Source organism: Sturnira hondurensis, unplaced genomic scaffold (genome assembly GCF_014824575.4).
Source record: "Sturnira hondurensis isolate 20B ecotype Veracruz unplaced genomic scaffold, ASM1482457v3 Scaffold0013299, whole genome shotgun sequence".
Lineage (NCBI taxonomy): Eukaryota > Metazoa > Chordata > Mammalia > Chiroptera > Phyllostomidae > Sturnira > Sturnira hondurensis.
Window position 1 is genome coordinate 7,066,939 of NW_028085930.1, and position 6,107 is coordinate 7,073,045.

Genomic DNA, 6,107 nt, shown 5'->3' on the forward strand with positions numbered 1-6,107 from the left:
ATAGTTTAAAAACGATAGATTGTTTACATTAATTTTTTAAAATATCACGTAAAATATTATTTATCTCGATTAAGGCTTTTTGGCACTTCTTTCAATGATGTGCCCGGGGCGAGTGCCTCACTCCCCCCATCCTAGTTCCCAGACATGACTCTAAGAATCGGAAGATGGGAAAGAACAAGTTTTTGTTTTCTTTTGAGATTGAATTATCCAACTGTGTTCTGTCCACAAGGACATGAATGCTTGGGGTGAAGTGAACCACTATAATGAGGCATGGAGTCCTGAAAGGAGCCCAGTCTGTTAGACTGAACAGAGCTGACCCCCAGCTGCTCCCCGGGCTGCCATTACCTGCAGAGGACTGGCCTCCCTCATAAACGCTCCCCTGCAATGACACTTGCAAGAACAGAGATGACAGTGACTTCTAGCTCTGGAGGACAGGATAGGGTTGAGTCTTTCTGAAACTGTCACCCGGGACTGAGGCTGCATTGTTCAGGTGCTGGCAGGAAAGAGGGGGCACATGTGTCTTGTTACAGTCCCCTTCACGTGCCGTTCCAGGGTTCTGATTGGTGGAGTAAGTGGGAAATACTGTCCTATCACTTTCACCTTTCCTGTAGCCTTGCAGGTGGAGCACCACTTTGAGTCTATTGTATTTCCAGGGTTGAGGACAGAACTCGCAACTTACAACAATATTATCCTCTCTCATTCGGCTAAAGGTATATTCAAACAAAGACCGGTGGACATGCACATTTTTGATGGTGTTATTTCTGGGTGATGGGATTATAAGTGGTTTCAGTTTCTTCTTTCTGCTTTTCTCCACTTTCCAAATTCCTTGCATTGAACACATATTTTTATTAAAATCAGCAAAGAAATTCTAAAATGCCTGACATTAACTACATGTTATTTCTCACCTGATTTTTGGGTATCCTCACAGTTGTAGAAGGTGGGCCCCAAAGGTAATTCAGTTTATAGTGTAGTTCGCCTGCTTATTTCTATCACATGGCCAATTCCTAAGCTATTAAAGAGAAATTTTTCTTTCTCCTGCCCCAATTTCTGCCCCTGTCTGCCTCTTTCTCCTTTGATATATCCTGTCTTAAAGAGATTCCACAATTTCTTGTAGCATCATGAAAATCTAAGAGTAACACAATGCCCATTTATGAAGTCTTCAGTTTGTCCTGGAGAATTTTCGGAATCAAATTACATCAATGGCCTATTAGAGATCTTCCACTCGATTCCCACCATACTCAAAATCCCAAACCCCTCCGTGGCCTACACGACCCCATTTGATCTGGCCCCTTGCACCTCTTCAACCATCTCTTACTCTTCTTCCCTGGTCACTCTGTTCTAGCCACACTGACCCCATTGTTCCTTGAGCCACACATGCTTCCGCTTCATGCCTGGTGCGCTTTATGGCTCCCTCTCTGGTACACTGTTCCTTCAGATGGGCTGATTCTTTTGTTCCATTTCTTTAGGTAGGCCTTCCCTGACCACCCAGTAAAGCTAGCAATTCCCTAGCAGGCATACCACCTGTTTTACTTGTGTTAGAACACATTTTTTTTTGCCAGACATAATGTTGAAAACCTTTTTGTTTCTGATCTGTCTCTTCTATTAGAACGTAAACTCCATGAGAGCAGAGAAGTTTATAGCTCTGACCTCATTGGATAATCAATCAATGCCTGGCACATAGTAGGAGCTCAGTAAATATTCATTGAATGAGTGAATAAATTCTTACTAATCAACTCCTTTATCTAAAAAAACCTTTTAACACATTTTTGAGACTTTCTTATAATATCTTTAAACTGGTTTTCTATTCATTCCATTACCAGAAGAATGGGCACTTTTACAGAGCTTAGATGGCTTGCTTTGAATAAATAAAATCATGTTAATCTTTATCTGTTGATTGTGAGACTTTCAAGGCTTTCTGCTTTTCCGAGTCTGCTTCTCCATTATTGAGCTGCTGACCTAAGCCTTCCTGCTGATTTCTGCCAACGGAGAAGTGTTTGGGCGGAATCAGTCAGACGAGGGAGAGACACTTTTTCACTCCCATATTTGACTTGAACAATTAATATAACTTCATTTTATGTGATAATATCTGTGTTTACTTTGATAAGAATAGTATTTTAAATTACTTATCATGGGACACACATTTCATGAGGAAGTTATGCACACACACACACACATGCATGCATGCCTCAAGATAAATATGCCCTTTTCTGGAAGTGTGGCCTTAATTACTCTCAAAGGGGCACTAGCGTGAGAAAACATGGGACGCTTTGCGACGTTTAACAGGGAAAGTTTTGCAGGAGACGTAGAGCATTTTCCGTTATAGCAAAGTGAGGTTGAGGTTTCCCAAAACACCCTAAACATATCCATTTTACCCCCTTTCGTCTTTCCTCCCTTTTCCATAACTTCATGAGAATCTGACAACAACAAGGGAAATCTAGGAACCTGAAATCTGTACTGGTCACCGACGCCGCTCACTAGAAATGTGGAACGCTGAAGTATTATTCTTAGCACGAGGAAAACGAAACCCTTTTGTAACATGACGTGATTTGGGGTATCCTAGCGTTGTAGGAAAGGTAAAGACGTTAATGGTCCAAGTTTGGTTAGGAAGTAGGTGCCAAGACAGGGTCAGAAGCACAAGCTCTTAAAGTCTGTTATAAGAGAAAGAAAGGAGGGTGGGCAGGGAGAGCCTCCAGACGGTGATGCGGGTCAAACACCTGGAAAAAGACAGGTGGACGGAAGGAAGAATGGGTAGAAAGAATCTCAAGCAGTGTGCAACCCTGAGTAAGGCCTGGGCTCCCAAGTGCAACAGGGGAATCAAAACTGGGCAAGATTCAGTTGCTCGCCCTGCAGTCCTGGCCTGGGGCCTCCTGAATGGAGGGTGGCCTCACGTTAAGTGCTACAGTGGATGCCAGGGGCTGTTAGCTCACTTCAGTCCTTGGAGCTTCCTGGCAAGTCCGTTCTTGAAGGATCTGGGTATCGCACCTCCACGTGTGCTTGGAAAATTTACAGCTGCTCCTTTGCCAAGACAGCTCTCACTCACTTGGTGTTGCTGGGAGAAACAGCAGGGCCTCCCTCCAACTACCTGGCTCCTCACCGGGGTCTCCCCTCTAAACGCCTGATGTGGAACTTCCTTTGAGAGGGTGCTCAGTACCTTTTCTGAAGCCCGTCAACCTCTTTAGTGTTCAGGAGTCTCTTGGGGGCAAGTGACAGAAATCTACTTTAGTTCATTTTAGGCAAGGAGGAGAATTTTTTGTCTCAAGTAACTGAACAAAGGAAAGGTAAAGATCCAGGAGGGGACTCGGAACAAACAGGCCACTGGGGTTCATCTAATTCATTCCTTTTTCCTTCTCTCCCCGTAGTGGTTTTAGTTGCTCTAATCATACACCCTCCCACCTGAGGCCAGAACCAAGGCTGCTCCTAACTTCATCCAGCAAGAAAGGGCTCTTCTCCAACGCCAGTTCAAAAACTCCGGGGATCAGTCCCATTGGTCTGGTTTCGCTTGTATGCCTACCACATCACAATGATTCAGTTATTTATTGAGAATCTACGTGTATGGGACGGTTCTAGGTTCTCAGAATGCTGGAGTAAGCCAAACAGACCAGTGTGTTCTTTTCTGAAACTTTTACTTTGGCAGATAAACAAGTAAATTGATAAATGAACAGGATGGTTGCAGATGGCGAGAACTACAGTGAGTGCAACAAAGCGGTGTGATGGGGCTGCTTCAGATGGGTGGGCCGGGGGCGTTCTCTGCGGTGGCATTTGAGCTGAGGCCTGAATGAAGATGCGACCTCTGAGAGCCTCTGGAGCCGAGCGGACAGAGCAGAGTGAAAAGACCCAGTGACTGGAATGAGGCCGTTGTATTGGAGGAAAGGAAAGAAGGCCCGTGTGCCTGGAGATTGGTGAACATGGGGAAGAGTGGGAGGCGATGAGGTCAGAGAGGTGAGAAGGCGTGGAATCACACAGGGTCTTGTTTGCTGTGGCGAGAAGCCTGGATTTGTTCTAAATGCAGTGGGAAGACAAACGAGGAATTGTGATCAAGGAAGTGATATGTTTTAAAAATCACTCTGGATACTTGTCAGGAAGGTGCTACAGAGGAGTGAAAGATGGAGCATAGGAGAACAGCCAAGGAGCTATGACATTGGCACAGATAGCTTGGATCAGGGTGGACCTAGAGCAGGTGAAAAAAGGCGGATGGAAAAATACATATTTGGAAGGACCAGTGCTGGATACGAGATGTGGGGGCCAGCAGAGGCAGAGTCCAGCATCACTCCCCAGCCGTGGGCCTGGGAAAAACTCGGGCTGTTGTTGAGGTTGCACATCAGGAGGCTTCGGTCCTGAGTGGCTGAAGAACCATCTCAGTTTTCATACAAGTAGTACAGAGGTAGAATGTCCCTGGATTGGTTAATTTAGGGGCTCAAGGATGTCACCAAGATCCTATCTTATTTTTTTCAGCTTATTTCTATTCATGGTCTCAGAATGGCTATTGCTATTTAGGTATAGAGTAATTCTGCTATACCTACAATATAACTATAATGTTATGCGACAGGTAGTAATATTAAACTTCATTTTATAGATGAGGAAATTAAAGCACAGAAAGAAGACTAAGTGACTTGCCTAAGGTCACACGGCTAATTAGCAACAAGCCAAGATTCAAATCCTGGGTGTCTGGCTGCAGACTGTGCTCTTAGCCACTACACCACGGGGAGTAAAAAAAGCAACATTCAAGCGTCTAAAATGCCTATTAAAAATGTAAGTGCAGATGTTGAATGACTATTGGGTACGTGAGTTTGGAGTTTGGAAGAGAGACTGGGACTATTGACATAGTGTGATTATCCTGGACCTAGAGATAGTCTAGAAAGCCATAGGCTTATTTGAAATTGCCTTTAGAGAGCATGCCAAATGAGAAAAGGAGAAGCCACTCCACCCACAGAGAGAGTGGACCAGTAGTTGCCTAAGCTGGGTGTGGAGAGCAGAATTAGCTATAGCTGAGCAAGAGGGCTCTTACTGGGTCAGGGGAAATGTTCTAAAGCCAGATTGTGCTGAGGGTTGCACAACTCGGTACATTTACTGAAAACCAGTGAACTGTACACTTAAAATGAACTTTGTGATATGAATTATACCTCCATAATGTTGTTCTTTAAAAAGCAGAAAAGAAAGGGCCAAGAACAGAGCGCTGTGGCGAACCGGAGGGGCCTGGAAAGGTGTCGCGAGGACTGGGGCGGGACCAGAGGAGTGCAGTGTCACAGAAGCCGGGCGAAGAGAGTGGTTCATGGAGGAAGTGGTCAACTGTTTCGAAAATCTGGATCGTTTGCAACAAGACAGGCGGAGAGAGAAGCGGTGGCCACTGGATTGGGCAAGAGGAGGCTGTGCTGACTGTGCTGGGGGCTGGCCGGAGGAGAGGGGGTGATGGAAGCGCGATCTGAGAAGGGAATGAGAGGTGAGGGCAGAGAAGCGGCGACCACCAGTGCCTCTTTGGGACAATTCTGTATGAAAAGGAGCCGAAAATGAAGAGATAGATGCAGACGCTGAGGAAGAAGACGTTGGCTGTCTTCCCTCTTCCCTCTGTGTTTGTGTGTGTGTTTAAGTATTGAGTTTGTATGGCGATGCCATGAAGACTGTAGAGAAATGCCCTTGAATAGGGATGGGGAGTGGGATGCAGAATACAGTGGAAACGCGCCCTTCATGCATTTCAATGGGAGTGAGAGCGAGTTCTATTCTGAGCATGTTTGTGTTGTATTCTCAGTAACGCGTAAGCTGCCACATCATGTGGGGAGCCCGCAGCAAGAAGCATGGAGAATGATTCAAAGGTTTCAGAGGCGAGGGGTTGGGAAGTACAGTATGTCGTGGGGAGTGGAGAAAGGAGCACGCCATGGACGTGCAGTGTGGTTACCAGGCAGTGCCAAGGGCCCACTTCAGGTCTTGGCTGTAATTATCTCAACATTCCTTCACTTGTATTGTGTTATTCATTTATCTTCTCTCTAGCACAAGTTTGTTAAATGTACCTTCCAGTTGTTTTTTGTCTCTTATTTCTCTTTTCTAATTGTAATCGTAGTTTTAAATTATAGTTTTTTTTAAAGGAAGTATTTTATTTTTTTAAAATTTTTTAA